Genomic DNA, 23540 nt, shown 5'->3' on the forward strand with positions numbered 1-23540 from the left:
ATTTCTGCAAAAAAAAATTTTTTTAAGATGGGTTTTTTTTAAATGCTTATGTATTGGGGTGCCCGGGGGGCTCAGTCAGTTGGGCGGCTGACTTCGGCTCAGGTCATAATCTCACGGTTCGAGGGTTTGAGCTCCATGTCGAAAATTTTTTAATGTTTTATTTATTTTCGAGAGAGAGAGAGTGCAAACCAGGGAAGGGCGGGGGGCGGGGGGAGACAGAGGATCCGAAGCAGGCTCCGTGATGACAGTGCAGAGCCTGATGCAGGGGTCAAACTCACAACCTGTGAGATCACGACCTCAGCTGAAGTCAGACTCAACCCATTGAGCCACCCAGGCGCCCCAGGACACCACAAATTTCAAAGCTGAAAACCTTTTCTGGGAAATGAAAGCCAGAGACCTTCTTCTCGCCCCTGAAGTCACGTGTTTTACCATAAATAAACTCTTTCAAAATAGCCACGGAATGCCCTCCCCCTGTATGGCGGAAATTATCCATGGATTATATCTTAATGCCTCTCTGTGATGCAGTTAAGTCGAACCGTTCAGGAAAGCATTGCTACTGGTTAGCTTTCCCCAGCGACTGTCCACCGCGCACATACCTGTAGTGTACTTTATTCTAGAGCTTCTGTTGCCATTTTCAGCAGGATAAGAATAACGGGTATTCGGGGCACCTGGGTGGCTCAGTTGGTTAAGCGTCAGACTTCGGCTCAGGTCATGATCTCACGGTTCGTGGGTTCGAGTCCCGCATCGGGCTCTGTGCTGACAGCTCAGAGCCCGGAGCTGCTTCAGATTCTGTGTCTCTTTTTCTCTCTGACCCTCCCCTGCTCGTGCTCTCTCTCTCTCTCTCTCTCTCAGAAATAAATAAAACATTACAAAAAAAAAAAAAGAATAACAGGTATTCGCAGCTCTTCCTGTAACCTAAAACCCGCTAAGAGGGAAAGTAGACGGCAAGACACTGAAAGAAGTCTTACTCAAAGGCAAACCCATTCAGTTCATTTCCACACAGCACGTGGTAAGGACGCGCCTACGCACTCGTTACCTCGTTTCCAAATCGACGGCCATTTGTCTCCCGTCAGGGAGAAGTGTTCTTGCTGACGCGCGGGTTAACCAGGCGGGGGGTGTGCTGGCCAAGCACAGAATGTCTACAGCATGCCTGTTGTCTCCTTTGTTCATGGTCAAGGGCACGTTAGGGCCACTTCAGTTTACTGGTACCAACAAACGCCTGCAGGAAGCCATTCCACCTGCCAGGGCAGGGGGGAGGGCGGGGGGGGGGGGGGGGGGAAGGAGAGGCTCCGTGTCCCATGATGCAGCAGGCTGCTTCTTGGAAGGAGAAGTGGCCCGTCCTGACGAAAGATGAGGGGAAACACCCACCCAGCTGAAAGCCTCTAAAAACTCCCCTGGTCGCCGGGACATTCGTCTTCACACGTGACGGCCGCTTTCTCAGTTTCGCTTTTGATTTCATTAACTAACTGGTGGCCTTTAGGGGTTTTCAGCATGTCCTTCTCAACTCACTGCCAGTGACCTTGGCCGTGTCCAGGATGAACCGCGAACTGAAGGGGAAAAAAATCTCCCCTCTGCAGTTCTCATAGCCAACTCTCCGCCCTTCTAGAAAATTAACCCTGCGTGCCATCCAGGGACACGTCCAAACTACGGCAGGGTGGGGACACCTGTGCAGAGGGCCCGGGTTCCTGCCCCGCTCGGCGGCCACTTCTCAGCAAATCCTGCGAGGCCCAGCCAGTCGCTACTCCCCCCAGTTTCCATGACGGGCCACCGCCACGTGGGGGAGCTCTTCTCTTGAGGACATCAAAGGGGCCCACAGGACTGTCACACTGTGCTTCCCTTGTCACAATCACTGCCCTTCTCAGTGAGCTTGAGGCAATTATAATGCCTCATGACAAGCCCTTCAGGCTGCACTCCTGTGCTCTCCTGTCCGTCTGTCTTTCTGGCCAGACCCTGGTGAAACGCTTCCTTCCCCTTTCTCTCTCCCTGCACTGAGGGGCTGAGTGGCTGCCGGATGCGACCCCAGCAGCAAGGGACCGCCTGGCCTTACAGTGGCAACCCGTTTCCCTGGGAGCTTCAGCCCTGGATTCTGTGGACCAGCCAGCTCTCCATTTCTTCATCCCGGCTTCTCGCCCTCCCCGCTTCCCCCTCCAGCTCCCTCACCTGGCCGCCTGGCTCCCTGGCTCCTTCTTCCTCATTCTCCATGGCGCCACCACCTGGATGTGCACCCATCCCGTGTCCTCCGAGGTCGAGTGGGAGCCCGATGGGGGTGGGGGGGGAAGGTCTCCCAGGTGATTAGGGAATCCGCCTGCGCTCGGTCTGAAGCCGAAGCCGTGCACTGCCCTGGCCTCTCCCCACCGCATCCCGGTCGGTCTCCGGGGAGACCCTCTCGGCCAGCAGGGCCATAAGGTCCCTGAGTCCCTTCAGCGAGGAAGCGTGTCAGCCCTGGACGGGATGTGACGGAGAAACACTCCCTGTGGGGTTGGACGGGAGTGTAGTCGGACCCACTCACCTTCCCTCGTTCAAGTGCGTGGTCTGCCGAGCTGCGTGAGTCCACACCTGCCTGTGTGTCCTCTCTGCCCCTTGGCACCCACCTGCCCACCCCAGGGCGGCTCTCCCCTGCGCGCCCGGCGTGCCCTCTCCCCCCTGAGTCACGCCCACGTCAGACACCCGCTCTGCTGACCACAGTTATTGCCGGGACCCTTTCCAAACCGGTGGACTCAGCCTCGTGGTTCTTGCTATGTTTGCAAGGCGCCCCTCATCCTGCCAGCAGGAAACTTTGAGAAAATAAAGGTTTATTCCTTACGAAAGACCTGGAAATGACACAGCCACCCAGGGCCGCATGGCGAGGTGAGGTCGCGGGTGGAGGAGAAAGCATGCGCAGCGCGGGGCTTTTACTGGGGTCGCGAGTGGGGGCCTAGGGTTTCCTGGGCTCCCTCTACTGGTGAAGTTAAAACATCAGAGAGGGTGGGGGTGCCTGGGTGGCTTAGTCGGTTAAGCGTCTGACTTTCGCTTAGGTCATGATCTCGCGGTTCGTGGGTTCGAGCCCCGCGTCGGGCTCTGTGCTGACTGCCAGCTCAGAGCCTGGAGCATGTTTCAGTCTGTGACTCCCTCTCTCTCTGACCCTCCCCTGCTCACGCTGTCTCTCTCTCTCTCTCCTAGAAATAAATAAAACATTTAAAAAACCCCAAAACATCAGAGAGGGAATTTAAAGCCCAGGGAAGACAAAACACATATGGCCTAACGGGTCACTTAATTGAAATCAACCAAGAGCTCTGAAAGGAGAGCCTGAGTGCGAGGAGGTGGCTCTTTATCTAGTGTGTTTATTGGGGAAAGCCTGCTTTGGAGTGGATGCTTTTTTTTTTTTTAATTTATTTTTGAGAGAGACAGAGAGAGAGACAGAGCGTGAGCAGGGGAGGGGCAGAGAGAGGGAGACACAGAATCCAAAGCAGGCTCCAGGCTCTGAGCTGTCCGCGTGGAGCCGGACGTGGGACTTGAACTCACGAACCACAAGATCATGACCTAAGACAAAGTCCGACGCTTAAGTGACTGAGCCAGCCAGGCGCCCCGAGGAGTGGATGCTTCTTTGAAGTGGGTAACTTGGCCGGCAAGGCCCGAGTCAGGACTCACACCACACCCTCCCGTCCTAAAATGCCTTTTCCGCGGGTCCGGCACCACCGGCTCCTGAGTCACTCCGGAAATGATGTCACGGGTAGGAATGGGCACGGGACCGAGCGGACATGGCGGGGAGGATGGGACCACGGCGGGCAGGAGGGACGGACAAGCCAGACAAGGTGGCGGCACGTCAGGATCAATGGTTGCCCATCCCTGGCCACCTGCCCGCGTGAGGCCCGTCCGTGGCAGTGGCCTCTTTCCCGCTCCCGTCCTGGGACGGAGCCATTCTGCGTTAGGTTTCGGGCTGTGGCAGCGGGACCTGGAGAAGCCGGGCACACAAGCACACGGTCACCAGGGAGTGTGACCACCTCCTGCGTTAATCAGAACCCCCTGCGGGGGACTGACTGCGCAGCAGCAATTCATTGACTCAGAACCAAGCTCTGGCGGGGGTGGGGGGGTGGAGCTGATCTTTGACCCGCCTGGAGGGCATCCCAGGCTGCCAGGACCCCCACCCCCCTGCCTCCCGCATGTAGTCATCGGCTCTCCCCTGCACCCACAGCACCGGCAGTATCTCCAGTAGGAACGGGTGCGCATAAGCTGGCCTTAAACTCCCTAAAAATCATACAAAAGGAGTAAAGAGAATAAAAAAAAAAAAGAAAATTCCATTTTCAGTGCGACTGGAAAACAGACACAGGCAGAGTGCAAAATCAGACAAGGCAGAGGCTGGGATTAGGAGGAAGGGAAATGGGGACGTGGACGAGGCGGGGGCGGGGGGGGAAGGGTCTGCAGCTTTCGGGGTGCCTGCAACACCTTCTGGAAGCTCCAGGATTGTTCTGGCATCTCCCCACTGGGTAAAGCAAGAAGCAGGAACTTCAGGGAGCAGGGCTGGCAGCCGCACGGAGCTCACTGCCTGTGCGGGCGAAGCCCGGGGGCTGGGGTCCCACAGAGAACCGCACAGCGGTCTTATCTGGAAGAAGCAGCCCGGGAGAGTGTCTCGGGGCTGTGAAGCTGGGGAGGCGGCAGTGCGATTGCCCAGGACGATCCAACCCATTTTCTGACCTTGCTAAGAGGTGTCCAGAGACATGAATGCGGGAAACATCAGTACAATTCACGACTAGATGAAGAGTGTCCACAGGAGAAATGTTGCCATGGAGCAGCTGAAGACGATGACTAAACATATTCTGAATTCAGAACGTTATTACGCAGGCAGCGCACAGGAGACGTAGTGAAGCTCTATATTCTATATAGACACATCATATATTCTGGACATGACCTTCAAAGGAGTCTAGCATACACATGGTTGGAATGTCTGCCGAAGAAAACGAGTTGGTAGAACAGGCACACATTTCAATAAATAATTCAAGCAAGTCCTCCTCATGAATCTATATATGGGAAGAGAAACCTGTATGCCAGGGAAAACTGGTCAAGGACATCGAATTTTATTTACTCACTTATTTATTTAAAGTTTATTTATTTATTTTGAGAAAGAGAAAGACTGCACGAGTGGAGGAGGGGCAGAGAGAGAGGGAGAGAGAGAATCCCGAGCAGGCTCTGCGCTGTCCACGCAGAGCCCGGCACGGCGCTCGATCTCACCAACCGTGAGATCATGACCCGAGCCGAAATCAAGAGTGAGAGGGTTAATGGACTGAGCCACCCAGGAGCCTCCAAAAATAAATTTTGGGAGCATCCGGGAGAAGAAGGGCCAAGCCATTTACAAGGAGATAAAGACCTGGCCGGCCGTGGATGCCCACAGGCCCACAGGGAGCGCCGTCAGGAATGGCACGAGATTCTCAAGGAGAGCAAACATGAGTCAGGGTTTTATAAAAAGGCCACAGTTTTCCGTCCTACTTCCCATCCCCCCTCCTCCCCTGGCAACCACTGATCTTTTCACCGTCTCAATATAGTCTTTCTTTTTCCAAAATATCATATCGTTGGAACCCTATAGTGTGCAGCCTTTTCAAAGCAGCTTCTTTTCACTTGGTGACATGTATTAAAATTTCCTCCATGTCCTTTCGTTGCTTAATAGCTCATTTCTTTTTTGAATAGTCTATTGCGTGGAAGCACCACAGTTTGCTTCTCAAGTCACGTCCTGAGGGACATTTTGGTTGCTTCCAATTTGGGGCGATTATGAATAAAGCTGTTATAGACATTCATGTGCAGGTTTTTGTGTAGACATAAAGTTTTCAACTCATTTGGGTAAATACCTAGGACTGTGATCACTGGACTGTATGGTAAGTCTACATCTGGCTCTGTGAGAAATCGCCAAACTGTATTCCAAAGAGGCAAGGCCGTGTCGCATTTCCAGGAGCGGTGAATGAGAGCCTCTGTGGTCGGTGTCCCAGGTTTTAGCCATTCTCATATGTGTGCGGTGGTACCCACTATGTTTTAATGTTAAGTGCCCTCATGATATAGGAGGTCGAATATCTTTTCGTACACTTAGCTGCCATCTGCATGCCTTTGGTGAGAGGTGACTGTTCAGACGTTTCGCCCATTTTTCGATTGGGTGGTTTGTTTTCTTATTGTTGAGTTTTGGGGGCTCTTTGTAAATTTTGAATAGAAGTCGTTTATCAGATGTATGTTTTGCAAATATTTTCCACCAGTCTGTGGCTTGTCTTTTCATTCTCTAAACCATAGACAACTTTGGACATATACGATTTGAGGAAATGCTGCTCTCATGAACACTTCTTGGAGGGATTATGAGAGGATCAACTCCGGTCAACCAAGGAATCACTGGGTGCATTTTAGTAAAAGGGGGGCAGTGAACATCGAATATATTTACCACGGAACGAACACAAAAGTTTGGTGCAGGGTTGGGAGAAGGAAGGAGGGAAGTTGAGGATATAAGCTAACTTATTCATCGTTGATTAAAAAAAATATTTGAAAAGCAGGATCATTTCTACAGAAATGTCATTTGTCAGAAGAGAGAAAATATAAACAGGTTTTTCAAAGTTAATTTATTTTGAAAGAGAGAGAAAAGATGAGTGAGGAAGGGGCAGAGAGAGAGGAGAGAGAATGAGAATCCCAAGCGAGAATCCTGACCCGGAGCTCAATCTCACGAACCTTGAGACCATGACCTGAGCTGAAATCAAGAGTCAGACGCTTAACCAACAGAGCCAACCGGAGGCCCCCAAACAGGGGTTTTATAAAACAAATACAAAAAGTTCTCAAAGTGTCACCAGCTTCCCCCAAAGGGTTAGACTCAGACCCAGAAAATCCTAACAGGAGATTTTGGGATACTCTTCCAGGGCACAGAAATCGAGGAAAACTAGGGCGCCTGGGTGGCTCAGTGGGTTAAGCGCCTGACTTCAGCTCAGGTCATGACCTCATGGTTTGTGGGTTCGAGCCCCGCGTCGGGCTCTGTGCTGACAGCCAGCTCAGCGCCTGGAGCCTGCTTCAGATTCTGTATCTCCCTCTTTCTCTGCCCCTCCCTTGGCTCTCTCTCTCTCTCAGAAATAAATAAAACATTAAAAAAATTAAAAAAAAGAAAAAGAGGAAAACTCTCCAAATTATTTTCATTAAGCCAGTACAAGTTCAAAGACTGATAAAAATGACCCAAATATTTGACATGCCAGCCGCCCACCTGGCTAACCTTGGGCTTGCTGAGGGACATTTGGACGCAGATACGCAAGAGGGAAGATGAGGTGAAGACAGCCACGTGCAAGCCAGAGAGAGGAGCAGATCCTTCCTCACGGCCCTCAGAAGGAGCCAACCCCGCCATGACACCTTGATCTTGGACATCCAGTCCCCGAGACTGCGAGGAAACACGTTTCTGCTGTTCAAGTCCCCCGGTGTGGGGTGCCGCGCCTCAGCACCCTAGCAAACAAAGACTGCGTCCTTCTGGGGTGGAGACACGTAGAATACATGGTCACCTCGGAAAATCCGGTTGCCACAAGAGAACCAAATCCACCAATAAAAATTCCTGTCCATACAAATTAGGATTAAGTAACAAAACGCCAGGAGCGAGGACCACATCCCGCAAGATCTGTGCTCGTGAATTCCGGGTTGGGGATTCGCCACCGATTAAGTTCCTTGTTGGCAATACGTCAGCATTGAGAGAGGAGCAGAGGAGGCTGTATGCAGTGAGATCCCTGCTTCGACCAGCGGCACCGTGGGGAGTGCTGCCCATGACCCCCTCCCCTGCCCTTTCTAGGACAGAGGAAATTCCTTCTCTTAGAGACTAGGGCGCACTGTCCTAGCCAGAAGGCGGAGGACTGGCTTCACCATCAAACAAGCTTTTGCTGTATTTTTAGTGTTTTTTAATTTTTTTAAACTTTTTTTTTATTTTTTATTTTTTTATTTTTTTAATGTTTTATTTTTATTTCTAGGAGAGAGAGAGAGAGAGAGAGAGACAGCATGAGCAGGGGAGGGTCAGAGAGAGAGGGAGACACAGACTCTGAAACAGGCTCCAGGCTCTGAGCTGGCAGTCAGCACAGAGCCCGATGCGGGGCTCGAACCCACGAACCGCGAGATCATGACCTAAGCGAAAGCCGGACGCTTAACCGACTAAGCCACCCAGGCGCCCCTGTTTTTTAATTTTTTAATGTTTATTTAGTTTTGAGATTTTGAGAGAGAGGTGTAGCGTACGAGCGGGGGAGAGACAGAGAGAGAGAGGGAGACACAGCCTCCGAAGCAGGCTCCAGGCGCCGAGCTGTCAGCACAGAGCCCCACGCAGGGCTCGAACCCACAAACCCCGAGAACCTGACCTGAGCCAACTGAGACCCCGGGCGCCCCTGTGTGGTTTGTTCTTTTGTATGGTCATGCCTGGGTGAGAGAAATAAAAGTCCAACGGGCAGCTTTTAACTTTGGTTTTGAGTCTGTCGCCCTCCTTCTTTTCCAGTTCTTTCTCTCCCGGCTTGGGGGCCGAGGGGTGACCCCCGGCCATTCTCCCCCGCTTCCACAGCCGCCTTGTGCTGTTGCGCAGGGAGAGAGAACAATTCACAAACGTCAAGTACACAATTAGTTCTTTAAAAAATCAATCCAATTGACAATAGCTTTTTTCTTTGGATCTCACAACTGGTGTTCTTTGTCTTGGATGCCGTTTAGAAACGAAATAAAGATATCCCAATGTTATGGTTTGTTTATCAAGGGAGGTGCTCAGTCCTTAAACAAACAAGTCATGTTGGTACACTGGTTAATTGTATTTTTACTGCAAACATTTAAGGACCTCAGAAAACAGGGTTGTGTTCCACGGGTGGGGAGTACAAACTAGGGTTTGTTTTAGGAACAAATGAACTCTCCCTTATCAGCACTTTCGGGGCTTGGGCTGTGAGGCACACTTTTATTTTTACTTTTATTATTTTTTTTAATGTTTATTTATCTCTGAGAGAGAGAGACAGAGTGAGGGGGGGAGGGGCAGAGAGAGAAGGAGACACGGAATCCGAAGCAGCTCCAGGCTCTGAGCTGTCAGCACGGAGCTGGACGCGAGGCTCGAACCTACAAACCGTGAGATCATGACCTGAGCGGAAGTTGGACATTTAAACCCAAAATAACCTGTCATAACTTACTATAAACACGTAAAACATAAATTCCACATCGCAAGTACAACCACCAAGCCTACATGGTTTCCAACGGGAAAGTTGGTATTTTTTGTAAGTTATTCAGCTCAGCTGCGTGTTTAAGAAAAAAGTCATTCCCTCAAACAAATGAAGACTTTCGATGTAGCCGTTTGCGAAAACATGGCTGGACCCTGAAGGCATCACGCTAAGAGGACGAAGTCAGACAGAGAAAGACAAATACACACACACAAAATGAAAGACAAATACGGTATGATGTCCTGCATTTGTGGAACTTGAAAAACAAACAAAATGGAGCTGGTGAGCTCAGAGATCGGGAGAACAGATGGGGGCTGCCTCGGGGGGTGTGTGTGAAATGCGTGTAGGGGCTCAAAAGGTACAGACATCCACTTACGAAATAAGGAAGTCACGGAGATGCAATGCAGAGCATGATGCTTATGTTTAGCAACACCGTAAGGCAAGGGCATCTGGGGGCCTCAGTAGTGTGTCAAATGTCCAACTCTTGATTTTGGCTCGGGTCATGGTCCCAGGGTCATGGGATCGAGTCCTGTGTCCGGCTCTGCATTGGGCGTGGAGCCTGCTTAAGATCTTCTCTCTCCCTCTGCTCCCCCCCAACTTGTTCTCTCTCTAAAATACAATTAAAAAATGGGGCGCCTGGGGGCTCAGTCGGTTGAGCATCGGGCTTCGGCTCAGGTCATGATCTCACGGTTCATGGGTTCGAGCTCTGCGTCGGGCTCTGTGCTGGCAGCTCATGAGCCTGGAGCCTGCTTCGGATTTTATGTCCCCTTCTCTCTCTGACACTCCTCTGCTCACGCTGTCTCTCTCTCTCTCTCTCAAAAATAAATAAAACATTAAAAAATTTAAAAAATACAATTTAAAAAAAGGGTCTGTTGAAAACAATACTGTCTGGCATATTTGAAGGTGGTGAATAGAGTAGATCTTCCAAGTTCTCATCATAAGAAATACATTTTTCATGCTACGTGTCGTGACAGATGTTAAGGAGATTTATTTATTTTTTAAATATTTTTTAAAAAATATTTTATTTATTTTTGAGAGAGAGATAGAGACAGCATGAGCAGGGGAGGGTCAGAGACACAGAATCTGAAATACTCCAGGCTCCGAGCTGTCAGCACAGAGCCCGATGCGGGGCTCGAACCCACAAACCGTGCATGACCTGAGCTGAAGTCGGGCGCTTAACCGACTGAGCCACCCAGGCGCCCCGAGGAGATTTATTGTTGTGATCATTTTGCAAGGCGCTCAGCTGCACTTTGGAGGCTGAAGTTGTACACGCTGCCTTCGCAGAGCCTGCTTGGGATTCTCTCTCTCCCTCTCTCTCCCTGTTCCTCCCCCCTGCTCGTGCTTTCTCTCTCTCTCAAAATAAATAAATAAACTTAGAAGCTTATCACATCCTGCGTTGGATTAGCTATTCCTGCGTTTGTCTTAACCTGTATTTTTATGGAGGTGCGCACACCCAACGACTCCACCGCTACCCCGTGGGGCTCTCGCCGGGCAGGGCAGTCCCCTTGGCCCCCACTCTGGGGACACAGCCCCTCCCACTGGGCAGGACCACCTGCCAGGTCCCTGTGGGACCACCTGCCCTGGCTGCCATCCATGGCGCCACCGACCCCTGCTGTCCATGCCCTCTCACCCCCATCCCCGCCATCCATGCAGGACCCTGCCCCCACCACGGTCCATGCCGGTGCCCTCCCACCTCCACCCCTGCAGGACATCACCTCCCCCCCACCCCCCGCCGACCACGAGGGTGCTTCCTCGGCACCGCCCTGGAGTATCTCGGCAGCAGCACCCCGTTGACAAACCGCCTCAGCAAAACCTCAGAACCATTTCCTTAGAGCTCAGGCGCGAGCCAAGCCTACGTTCGCCATCACGGTTCAGAGCCTCGCTTGGCAAGCTTTTGAGAGAAGCTCCGACTGGTTTTGTGGCTGCGAACCGGAGGCCGAGATCCGAGATCCGGGAGGGAAGCGGGACCCAGCGGCTCCCCGTCGGGTGTCCTGCCCTTTCCCAGAGTCCGGAGCTGGCAGGCAGGCCGAGGACCGGTACCCGCCTGCACCCAGGCCTCCGCGGACCTGCGGCCCAGCGCCTGCCCCCGCACCCCCCCCCCCCACCTTGGGACCTTCTGCCCCCTGTGCAAGCCCTGCGCTCTCCAGACCGGTCCTGGGCCCTGGAGCTGGGATCCCAATCTCAGGGTTCGGGGTCCTCCAGCCCCTCCTGAATATAACCCCCCACCCCGTCCAGGATCTTACATTTGGTGCCAGTTGAGTCCAACCCCCGGTCCCCCCTTTGGATTAATCTCCCAGGTTGTCCCCCACCCCCTACATGCGCACATCTCTGGTCCCCATGCCCTGACCTCTGACCCCCAACCCCAGCCACAGGCCATCCAGCTGCTTGTGACCCAGCCTGCCAAGAGCCTGGCTTCTAATTAACTGTTAATGATGGAACATGGCACCTGATTATAGATCGTAAACTTGTTTTGTTTCCCCACAGGCTGACATGCAGACTGGCTCCTAAATCCTTCCGCGAGTGAGCTTGCAAAACACTCTCTCTGCCAGAAGTCCTGTGAGCTCCCCTGAGCTGCGAAGTCAGGTCAGGTCTCCCTCCCGGGGAGGGGTGAGGGGAGGCAGGCCCTGCCGCCTGGGGCAGGGCGTATAGGGGCCACACAGCTTCTTTGACCTGAAAGACTGATTTGTTGATTAAACCTCAACAAAGCGGAACAAATTAAAGTTAAATTAATTTTGGGGCGTCTGGGGGACTCAGCGGGTTAAGCGTCCGACGTCGGCTCAACGTCGGCTCAGGGCATGATCTCACAGTTCGTGGGTTCGAGCCCCGCGTCGGGCTCTGTGCTGACAGCTCGGAGCCTGGAACCTGCTTCAGATTCTGTGTCTTCCTCTCTCTCTGACCCTCCCTGCTCACTCTCTGTCTCAAAAATAAAGAAACATTTAAAAAATTGTTTAAATGTTAAATTAATTTCACTGAAAGAGAGAGCCCCCAGCCTCTTTCCTTTGGAGGTTTAACCCCATCAGAACCTCACTAATGGACAGAGGTGGCCTCGGGGAGGGTGGGCTGGCAGGGAAGGGCGCCACATGGCCCCCGGGGACCCCGTCATGAGCAAAGGAGGAGACAGAGCTAGTGAGCCTGTGTCTTGGTCAGCTCAGGCTGCTCTAGCAAAATAACCACCGGCTGCAGGGGGCGGGGGGTGGGGGGACGCTTAAGCGGCATCACTTCTCTCTCACAGTCCTGGGGGCTGGGAAATCCAAGATCAAGGTGCCCGCAGATTTGGTGTCTGGGGACGACTTCTTCCTGGTTTGCCCACACCCATCGCTGGGCCGCCTCATCACATGGCAGAAAGCAGGGAGGCGCAGGCCACTTCCTCTTCTTCTTCTTCTTTTTTAATGTTAATAGTATTTATTTATTTAAATTTTTAATGTTTAATTTTTTATGAAAAAAATTTTTTTAACATTTATTCATTTTAACATTTAACAGGCAGAGAGAGACGAGCATGAGCAGGGGAGGGGCAGAGAGAGAGAGAGGGAGACAGAGAATCCAAAGCAGGCTCCGGGCCCTGAGCTGTGAGCACAGAGCCCAACTTGCAGCTCAAACCCACGAACCGTGAGATCATGACCCAAGCCAAAGTTGAACACTTAATCAACTGAGCCACCCAGGCGCCCCTAATGTTAATTTGTTTTTGAGAGAGAGAGACAGACAGACAGACAGAATTCAAGCAGGGGAGAGGCAGAGAGAGGGAGACACAGAATCTGAAGCAGGCTCCAGGCTCTCAGTTGTCAGCACAGCCTGACGGGGGCCTCGAACCCACGAACCGCGAGATTGTGCCCTGAGCCAAAGTCAAGAGTCCGACGATTAACTGACTGAGCCACCTGGACACCCCCAAAGTTTGAAAACTGTAAGCAGTCAGAATGACCCCCTTACTATTTAACGTTTCGCTTCAGCTCTGTGGAGAGAGAGGCAGGTGCTAAGCACGTAGACGGGCGTCAGGACACTAATGGTCCCCAGCACTTGGAACCCTGCAAGAGTGGCCACACGGTGGCACTGCCATCCCGAGTCTTGGGCGCTCAGAGCACCCGAAAAGACAAACCAGCTTCTCCTCGGGGGAGGCCTTTGTGCCCCAGACACGAAGTGACCTGTGACGCCCATCACGGCGATTGGAGTTTTACAGAAACGTGCTAAAGTGGAAAAACTCAGTTTTTCCTTCCTATGTAGGGACAACCCCAGCTCTTCTTCTTTTTTTCATTTTTCATTTTTCAAGTTTATTTATTTATTTTGAGAGAGACAGAGACAGTGTGAATGGAGAAGGGGCAGAGAGAGAGAGAATCCAAAGCGGGCTCTGCACTGTCAGCTCAGAACCCGGTGCGGGGCTCGAACTCACGAAACCGTGAGATCAGGACTTGAGCTGAAACCGGAAGTCGGATGCTTAACCGACTGAGCCCCCCAGGCGCCCCCAAACCCCAGTTCTGGTACTTCTGGTCACCAGCTGTGTGGAGGTCTTTCCCCACAGCAAGCAATTCTCTTTGACGCCAGCTGGGTGACCCCCCCGGAGGTGGCATCAGATCCCACAGGTCAGGGGCTCAGTCCCACAAGGCTGTCCCCGTCCCCCCACGCCCCCTGCTCCGGATGTCACCACCAGTGCTTCTGGCCCTGGGGCTACGGATCGGATGTTCCCACGCCCCCTCCTTGGGTTGATGAATTTGCTGCAGCGGCTCCCAAAAGTCAGGGACGCCCGTGCTTCTGTTTGCCGGCTTATTAAAGGACATGATAAGGTGCACGGGTGAGGGGCGCCTGGGGGGGCTCCGTCTGTTGAGCTTCGGACCTTGGCTCAGGCCATGATCTCACAGTTCATGGGTTTGAGTCCCGTGTCGGGCTCTGCGCTGACAGCTCGGAGCCTGGAGCCTGCTTTGGATTCTGGGTCTCCCTCTCTCTCTGCCCCTCCCCTGCTTGTGCTCTCTTTCAAAAATGATTTAAAAATAATAATAAAAGGCCACAGGGGAGCAGCTGGGTGAAGACATGCGCAGCATGAGGTCTGGGAGGGTCCGGAGCGAGGAAGCCTCTGACCCTGGGGACTCGGGGGCGTCGCTCACCCCGGGTGGAGTGGTCACCAGCCCGGAGGCTCGCCACCCCGACTACTGCGGGTTCACGGGGCTTCCCCGTGTGGGCGTGATGGACTAAGAGTGTCCCCCCGTCCCGAGGACAGAGGTCGCACTTTCAGTCCTTGGGCTGACCGTCCCCATCCGGGAGCCCAGCCAGAGTCACCTCAGAGGCTCCCGGTGTCCTGGTCACTCCGGAACCAGGAACCAGGAACAAAAATTTTTTTTCTATGATCTCACACGGGCACGAACCAGACACACACGTGTGACCAGAAGCCAGGCCCGGAAAGGTGGTGACCGGCAGCCCAGGGCCGGGCGGTGGTCGTCCCCGCGGCGGCTCTGACTTCCGCGGAACAGGTTGGCGCTGCCCGCTTGTGTCCTCGAGTAAGTGGAGGCCCCTGTGTGCACCCGTCCGGTCTGCGTCTCTGACTTGTCACCCAAGTGGCGCGTCCCCACACCTACGCATTTGCCGCTTATCCCTGCACCGTCTGAGGGCATCCGGGGGAGGGGGGGGAGTCTCGCTTTGGGCTGTTCCCAGCGCTGCCACGGACACTGTCCCGGTGTTCGGTGAGGACACGGATGCCTTTCTGTTGGTTCACCATCCCGGGGACTCCTGGCTCCCGTGTGCAGACTCGATTGCGGGACAAGTTGCCAAAGTGGCCGATAGATTTCTACCAGCAGGTGGGGAGCCCGGGGGCTCTGGTCCCGCTGTTCTCCCCTCACAACCATTTAAAACCATTTCCTCAGGGGCGCCCGGGGGCTCAGTCAGTTGAGCGTCCAATTTCGGCTCAGGTCATGATCTCGCGGTTCGTGGGTTCGAGCCCCGCGTCGGGCTCTGTGCTGACAGCGTGGAGCTTGCTTGGGATTCTCGCTCTCCCTCTCTCTCAAAATAAATAAATTAATTTAAAAATTTTCCTTAAACCAAAGTTGTTAGATCAAATGACACTTCTTGAGAGCCTACTATGTGCCCAGAGCTCTTTTTTTTTTTAAAATGTTTTACTTATTTTTGAGAGAGAGAGACAGCATGAACAGGGGAGGGTCAGAGAGAGAGGGAGACACAGAATCCGAAGCAGCTCCAGGCTCTGAGCTGTCAGCACAGAGCCCGACACGGGGCTCGAACCCACGAACCGTGAGATCATGACCTGAGCCGAAGTTGGACGCTTAACCAACTGAGCCACCCAGGCGCCCCGCCCAGAGCTCTTCCAAGTAGTGGGGACACAGCGCTGATGGTGTGGTCCTCGGGGGTCCAGTACACAGGACACGCTGGGCAGGTGCTGACGGCCGGAGGGAGCCAGGAGGTGCAGCCTGAGGGCCTCCCCTCACCCACCCCTTCCACCCAGTCCTGGCAGGGGGAGCGGGCTGCAAAACACAAGTGATGGTAAAGCCGGCAGACGGGCCCCATTGTTCACAATTTTTGATGAACTGTTTCCTCAGACTTTTCCAGTATCTGCGCCGAACAGCTTTCCTCTTTTTTTTTTTTTTGAACTTTATTTATTTTGAGAGAGACAGCGAGAGCGAGCAGGGGAGGGACAGAGAGAGAGGGGGACAGAGGAACTGAAGCAGGCTCTGTGCTGACAGCAGAGATCCCGACGCGGGGCTCGAACCCATGAACCGCGAGATCATGACCTGAGCTGAAGTCCAACGGAGCCCCTAGTCTTCCTCCATTCTGACTCTAAAATCAGACTGGGGGTGGGAACCCGCAGCATGTGAGACCGTGGTCCCCAAAGCAGCGAGGAGGCGGCACTGAGGAGGTCAGGGGGAGCTCTGTTTGGTGAGTCAGGGAGGGCTTCCTGGAGTAAGGCCCTCTCAGGTCATATCCTCCAGGAGGCTGAATGCCTGGGCTGGGATTCCAGGGAAGGGGGAGGCTTGTGCTAAGGCACATGTGTGTGTCTCATATATTTCAACCCTATCCACCCTCCATCCCTCTGAACATGACTGTATGTGGAGACAGGGTCTTTATTTATTTATTTTTTATGTTTTATTTATTTCTAGGAGAGAGAGAGAGAGCGTGAGCAGGGGAGGGTCAGAGAGAGAGGGAGTCACAGACAGAAACAGGCTCCAGGCTCTGAGCTGGCAGTCAGCACAGAGCCCGACGCGGGGCTCGAACCCACGAACCGCGAGATCATGACCTAAGCGAAAGTCGGACGCTTAACCGACTAAGCCACCCAGGTGCCCCGAGACAGGGTCTTTAAAAAGGTAAAAGGGGGTCACTAGGGACGGCTCTGCTCCAACATGACTTGTGTTCTTATAAGAAGAGGAGATTAGGGGCTCCTGGGGGCTCAGTAGGCTGAGTGGCTGACTGCGGCTCAGGTCATGATCTCACGGTTTGTGAGTTAGAGCCCCGCGTCGGGCTCTGAGCTGACAGCTCGGAGCCTGGAGCTGCTTCGGATTCTGTCTCCCTCTCTCTCTTCCCCTCCCTTGCTTGCTCGCTCTCTCTCTCTTAAAAATGAAAAAACATTAAAAAAGAGAAGAAGAAGAGATTAAGAGACGCACGCAGAGGGGAGGCGGAGCGAGGACACACAGCAGGAAGGGGTGGTCTGCAAGCCATGAAGGGTGGCCTGGGGAGAGTCAGTGCCGCCCACACCCTCCCTGCTGTGGCTTCAGTTTCCTTGGAAGGAGCCGGCCTGGGGGTGGCCGTAGGTCTCCATCAGCTGGGATACTGGAAGATTCTATGACCCCGCGTCTCCTTCTGTCCTCCGGAGCACTCTAACAGGGGCTCGGGACCTCCCTCCAAGTTGACCCTTGACCCTGAAGAAATACCCGCTGTGAAACACAGGAGTGAATAAGGGGGAGGGAGGGGCGAGGGTGGGATAAGGCTGATGTGGAGGCGAACAGAGACCTGGAGAGGTCAGCGGGGAGCAGGGGGACTGGGGAGGCTTCTCCCCTGGACCCTTCCGGGCGGCTTTCCCGGATTCCTCATGCTTGTGACTTAGAAGTGGGGCGGGGGCCCAAGGTTCCTGTCCACTCCCCCTGCCCCCACCCCTCCTTTCACTTCCTGCCCTTGAAGTTCCCAAAATGATTGTTGTCTCCAAATGGTCAACCAGGGACCGGTTCTTCTGCCTCCCCCTCCCCCCTCCCTTCCCCCACCCCCTCCCTTCCCCCTCTCCCTCCTCCTCCCCTCCCCCCTCCCCCAGCAGCAGGAAGCTGGGGGCTCCCCCGATGCCAGGCCAGGGAGGCAAACGTAGATTGAGCACCCCAAGCTGCCAGGGTGGGGGGAGGGGAGGAGAGCTTTCTCTGCAGCCGCTGGGGGGGTGACAGCGATGTGGGAAACAAAGGCAGATGAGAAATTAAACGTCCTTACTGTCCCCAGTCCAGGGACAGTCCTTGGACCAGGCAGAGTGGCCTTCCTGCCAGAGCTCAGCTGCCTCGATGACACTTTGCTGGGGGCACAAGTCACTCAGCCCGAGCGCCTGTAAGTAAGTCCCCTTTACCATAAACATTCCTTTGAAATCTTCCTCTATCCCGCCCCCCCCAAGATGTGTGCTGCCAATCATGCTCCAAGCCTGTGGCCCCTGAAGGGTCTCAGTCGTGAATGACGTGTCCCTCACAACAGCTGAGTCCTTCCTTCCCTCAAGGTCCAAAATTCCCCAGAGACTAACACTGTCCCCGACCCCCTACCAATCTACGATCAGTCCCTCCGCACAACCCCAGGGGTGTCCTGTCCCCGAGCTTTAATAAAACAACCGTCTGCACCGAAGACATCTCCAAACTTCTGTCCTGGCCCTCTGCTCCGAACCCCGCCATTCCCGCCTCAAAAGAAGCGAGGGAGTGGATTTTTACTAAGCACCAGCCGTGAGGAGGAGGCTCGATGTCAGCTCCCCCCCCCCCCCCCCCCCCCCCCCCCCCCCCCCCCCCCCCCCCCCCCCCCGCTGCTCACCCATCCAGTTCCACAGGCCCAGCGCGAGGCCGATAGTATTAAAATAATCCATTTCCAGACAAAGAAAGTGGAGTTCAGAGATCTCAGGTCACCTGTCCAGGGCCCCCTCGGGGCTGGTAGGGGGCGGAACCCAAGTTCCCACTGGTGTTTGCTTGACTCAAGAGGTCACGGTCTTCCCCAAGCTGCTTTTAGGCCGGGACTCACCTTTATGTAGACAGGGCAGACTGGGCCGCGAGCGTTCACTGGGCTGGTCGTGGGGCTGGGCAGAGACTGAGGGGTGAGTGAGGTCCTTCCTGAGCCCAGAGAGCGGGGGTCCGGGCAGGGACGGGGACTGTAAACACACGTAAGAGACAAAGGCCAGGCGCTCACTCAGACGACACATGCGCAGTGGGGGCAGACCACGTGCTGGTGTCATCCTCCCCCCCAGAGGGCCTGGGACTGAGGTGCCCGCGTCTGGGGTGTGCAGAGAGGTGATCCCCTGAGCACCCCAAATGTGCCACCTAGTTCACGGACATGTGCTGTGGGAAAAAGAGAGCAGAGGAGACGGAGAGGGGAGGGTGAGGTTGGACACAGAACCTCTCATGTGGGGGGCGGGGGCATCACCATCACAGCCTCCGAGGTGGGAGCTCGAGGACTCGGCCAGAGTGGAGTCAGGGTGGGCTCTGCAGGGGTGCTGTTGGCGGGCTGGTGCATCCTAGACAGCTCGCCCCAATGCCAGGCGGATTTGTGTTACTTGTGGCACATTTGTTTACAGAAAGGGGTATTTACTGTTACAGAGAGAGAGAGAGAGAGAGAGAGACAGCATGAGCAGGGGAGGGTCAGGGAGAGAGGGAGACACAGAATCCGAAGCAGCTCCAGGCTCTGAGCTGTCAGCACAGAGCCCGACGAGGGGCTTGAACACACAAACTGTGAGATCATGACCTGAGCCAAAGTCGGACGCTTAATTGACTGAGTCACCCAGGCGCCCCTGTTACTTTGTTTTTTAATGTTTATTTTTTAGAGAGAGAGAGACAGAGTGTGAGCAGGGGAGGGTCAGGGAGAGAGGGAGACACAGAATCCGAAGCAGGCCCCAGGCTCTGAGCTGTCAGCACAGAGCCCAGTGCGGGGCTCAAACTCATGGACGGGGAGATCATGACCTTAGCCGGTCGGATGCTTAACTGATTGAATCCCCCAGGCGCCCCCCCACCCCCCCACCTAGTGGTGAATTTAACAGGTGTTGAATGGGGTCCATTCTCATTCTCATTTCTTTATAGGAGATTTCCCTCCCTCTCCAGTGGCTTCCAGAACCTTCCCTGGCATTCTGCAATGTCACAGCAGCACACTTCGGGTCATTCTCCAGTGAAGAGCTGAGCGATTCGTAGGTTATCCGAATTTAGAGCCTCCATGTTTTCATTCTAACTAATATTCTTGCTTTATTTCTTTGATAACTTTCTCTCTTTTCCTCCCTGTTTTTCCTTCTAGAACTTCTCCTAGGGGTTGCTGGTTCTCTATGTGGTTTTGCCTAAGGAGGTTTGACAGGGCAGATGAACAAAGAGCCTGCTCTCCTCCGGACTAAGTCACAGCAGACCGATGCGTGGCTATTGATATATTGGTTTTATTGCTGATATGCAGTAAAAGGTGGGTTTGGCTTAAAATCTTAAATTGAAAGGACTTATTAAGATTTCATCCAAGAATCAGGCCGACCTACGTGCCCAGTCGCTGGCAAAGCTCGCCTTCCTGGCAGAGGGCAGATTACCAGGTGGGCGGAGTCCGAAAAGTCAGCACAGCAACGCAAACTTCCTCCCCTGGGCAGGAGTGCGGGGCTGGGGGGCTGGGGTGGAGGCCCAGGCAGTTTTCCTAATGAGAAATGTACGTGGAAACATGAGGCCGGGGGAAAAGTCCCCCTAATTCAGCTATTTTCTTATTAAAACATTTTTTTCCCTTTATCTCTCTGCTCTTTTGATCTCTCTCTCTCTCTTTTTCTCTCTCTCCCCCTCTCTTTCCTGGAAGCTTTCCTAAACTTTATCTTCCAAAGCTTCTATTAATTTTTTGATTTCAACAATACTGTCGTTAATACTTTATTTTCAAAAGACCTTTCTTGTTTTCTGAACAAGCATCTAGAACATACCAGAAGTCCTGGTTCATCCACAAAGTGAATGCAGGAAGCCCCCTAGGAAAATAGACAAAGGATACGGGAGAATACCGTGATCACACAGGTGGTCTTCCCAGGGTGAGGCTTACCCGTTTCACTCTGGAGGTGCTGACCCCTGCGATTTCCCCAAATGGGGGAAACTCGACTGCGGAATTTGTGGTAGTGGGGACTGCGTGCGCGCTTTTGCCTGGTTTAAATAAAAAAGGAAAATAGACACAGGATGTGAAAAAGCAGTTCATATAAGGAAAAACTCAAAATGATTGCCACACAGATGAGGAAGGATCCACGCCCACTCCTAACTGGAAAAGTGAAATAAGAGACTGGCAAGATGGCGTCAGATCGGCAGCAACCGGGAAGTTGAATGATATCAAAGGTTGAGACGGATGAAGGATGAACCAGATGGGGGTTGGAGGGGGGACTGTCATGGGCTGGTGGTGGCGGGGGTGTCCTGGAGCATAGCTATTCTGGAAACTGTGCGCCCTGATGGGACTCAGGGAAATCAAGCATGAGAATCCTTTGTGATCTCGTAATTTGAACGTATTATACAAGGAATGCTTTGCCTAGATCTGCATGGAAACGTGATGGCCAGCGGAGAGAGGACATAAGGATAATTTCCGGGTTAGTGGAGATGATCTCACCAGCGCGAAAATGTGTGTGTGCCTGGGATGAAGTGCGAGAATATTCTCTGACCCAGCAATTTCATTCTTGGATATAGTTCCGAGAGAACTTCTCACGTAGGTCCACACAGGGTCGTGATGGGAACTTTAGCCGCCGTGTTGTTTGTGGTGGTTGGCGCTGGCGACAGCCTTGGGTTCCTAACTATGGGAAGGAGTAAATAAACCCCGATCGACACAGACCAGTGAATTCCACGCAGCAGTTCATAGCAACAAGCCAGATCTGCTAACAGCAACTTGGGCAGATCTGAAACATTTGTTGCTGGGTGAGGAAGGTCAGGAACAAAAGATTTATTAAAGTTCCATTTACTTACGTAACAGACAGACATGCATACATTTTACCAGGATGTATATTGAAGAATAAATACTGTTGTGGTTACCTGTTGATGTGTAACAAATATCCACCCCCAATTTCAGTGGTTTAAAACAAACAACTGCTTATTATTTCTCAAGATTCTCTGGTGCCAGAAATTAGGGCAGGCCAGGCCGGGGGGCCCATGTTGAATCGGCTAGGGTTACGTGTTGGGGTGTATTCAGCTGTTGGGTTGGGCTGGGCGGGGCTGGAAGCTCCCAGAAGGCTTTGTTCACATGTCCTCAGGCCTCAGCGTTTCTCTCTGTGGCCTCTCTCTCTCTCTTTCATTCTCTCAATGTCCATATCCTGTCTTACTTCCCCCCCTTCAGCCCGGGCCTCTCTCTCTCTGTAGCAGGATAGCTGGACCTCCGTAAAACATGGCGGCTGGCTTCCAAGATTTAAAGCTGAAGGCTGGGCCCGGAACTGTCAGAGTGTTGCTTCCAGCACTTTCCATCGGTCATGGCAAGTCACACAGTCCAGCTTCCCAGGGAGGCGGGGTAGACAGTAGCTCTGTTGCATGCCCATCAGAAGAGAAGTTGATGGCCGCCATCTTTGGAGACTGTCACATGCAGCAAACACGCCATTTTGGCCGCTCGTGGAGAGTAGGAAGATTGGTTTGGGGGGGAACAGGGTAAGTAGGAGCGAAGATTGGGTGTCACCAGCCCAGGAGTACAGCTCACCTAACTTTCTGTGACTGAGGTACCCCCCAAAAAAAGTCAAACCAAAGTCAACCAAATAAACAGGATTCCATAACCCAAATCAGAAAAACCCAAGAAAAAAAGTGATAAAACAATATAAAACTTCAGAAATAATCTAAGTATGTCAGCTTTTGGTAACTTAAAATGTTGACTTTCGAGAATTTTTTAATATATTTTTTAATGTTTATTTATCTTTGACAGAGAGAGACTGAGTGCGAGCAGGAGAGGGGCAGAGAGGGAGACGCAGAATCCCAAGCAGGCTCCAGGCTCTGAGCTGTCAGCACAGAGCCCGACGTGGGACTTGAACGCACGAACTGTGAGATCATGACTGATCCGAAGTCGGCTGCTTAACCCACTGAGCCACCCAGACGCCCCTCAAGATTTTATTTCTAAGTAATCCCTATACCTAACGTGGGGCTCGGACTCAACCCTGAGACCAAGAATTGCATGCTTTACTGAGCGAGCCAGCCAGGCGTCGCTAAAATGCTGACTTTCGAACAGGGAGAAAGAGAAGGATGTACTGAATGTCTCTTGTGTCCCCTGTCCTATCTCACCAGGAGGGGGGTGGGTTGAACCCAGTTCCGTGGAGGTGGGTGGCCAGTGAGAATCCCCCCATCCCCTGACGTCAGCTGGTCAACCTTGTCTGGCAGTGGATAATCCACTTGGAAAGTTCTTGCCTGAATCTTGGAACTCAAGCCACGTCCTTGCCCAGATCGGGGCCTCCGAGCAATGATTTCCAGACGCGGAGGGGTGGCCTGCTGGCGGATTGGGAAACTTTGTCTAGTTTGGTCACGAAGTAGGATGCAAGGAGCGAGGCGAGCGTTGTTTTCGGAAACCATCGTGGCCACAAAGCATGTACGAATTCATTCCTTCATCCGCTCATTTAGTCAATAAGTACTTGTTAGGCACCTACTATGTGGCAGGTGCTGGGGCCTCAGAGGAAAGTCCAACACAGAGGGTGCGTGTGTGTGCACGTGTGTGTGGGACACGGTCAAAAACCCGAAGCAGCCATAACCGCCTTGTGCGGGGGAGGGGGGGGTGTTGCAGGAAGGCAGGAGGTTGGAACGTGTGGCCGCCCCTTGTGTCAGCAAGTTACCTGCCGGGAAACACGGGCCCGGATCCTTCTCAGCACCAGGGCTTAACTGAGTCAGAGGAGCTCTGTCCTCGGCCAGTAGGCCGTTTGGTGACGGTCAGAACACCGGGGACGAAAAACGTCTTTCTCAAGCCACGGTGAGCCTGGGGTCCTCGGTAGTTCCTCCCGTTCCTCAGTCCGTGGAGCCCCTTCCTCTCACAGGACCGTGAGGCCCCCTCTCGTACCGTATGGCTTTTCCCCTCTTTTTTTAGTTTATTTATTTATTTTGAGAAAGAGAGAGCGAGTGAGCGAGCAATAAGCCAGTGAGGGGCAGAGAGAAGGAGAGACAGAACCCCAAGCAGGTCCCACGCCCTGATGACAGGCTCGAACTCACGAACTGGGAGATCATGACCTGAGCTGAGATCAAGAGTTGGTCAGCTAACCGGCTGACCCTCCCCCCCAGGGGCCCCTGACTTGTCCCCTCTTTGACCCTTGCT

General features: G+C 53.3%; 1 non-coding gene across 1 annotated transcript; it reads left to right on the forward strand.

Moving 5' to 3' along the window:
* Window positions 1–20273: 20273 nt before the first annotated feature.
* LOC120231494 lies at window positions 20274–20437 on the forward strand. Its single transcript, XR_005528346.1, has one exon. It is a non-coding gene; the product is annotated as a U1 spliceosomal RNA (small nuclear RNA).
* The last annotated feature ends 3103 nt before the right edge of the window (window positions 20438–23540 follow it).

The sequence above is a fragment of the Hyaena hyaena genome, unplaced genomic scaffold (genome assembly GCF_003009895.1).
Source record: "Hyaena hyaena isolate Hyena2069 unplaced genomic scaffold, ASM300989v1 scaffold_58, whole genome shotgun sequence".
In the NCBI taxonomy this organism is placed as follows: domain Eukaryota; kingdom Metazoa; phylum Chordata; class Mammalia; order Carnivora; family Hyaenidae; genus Hyaena; species Hyaena hyaena.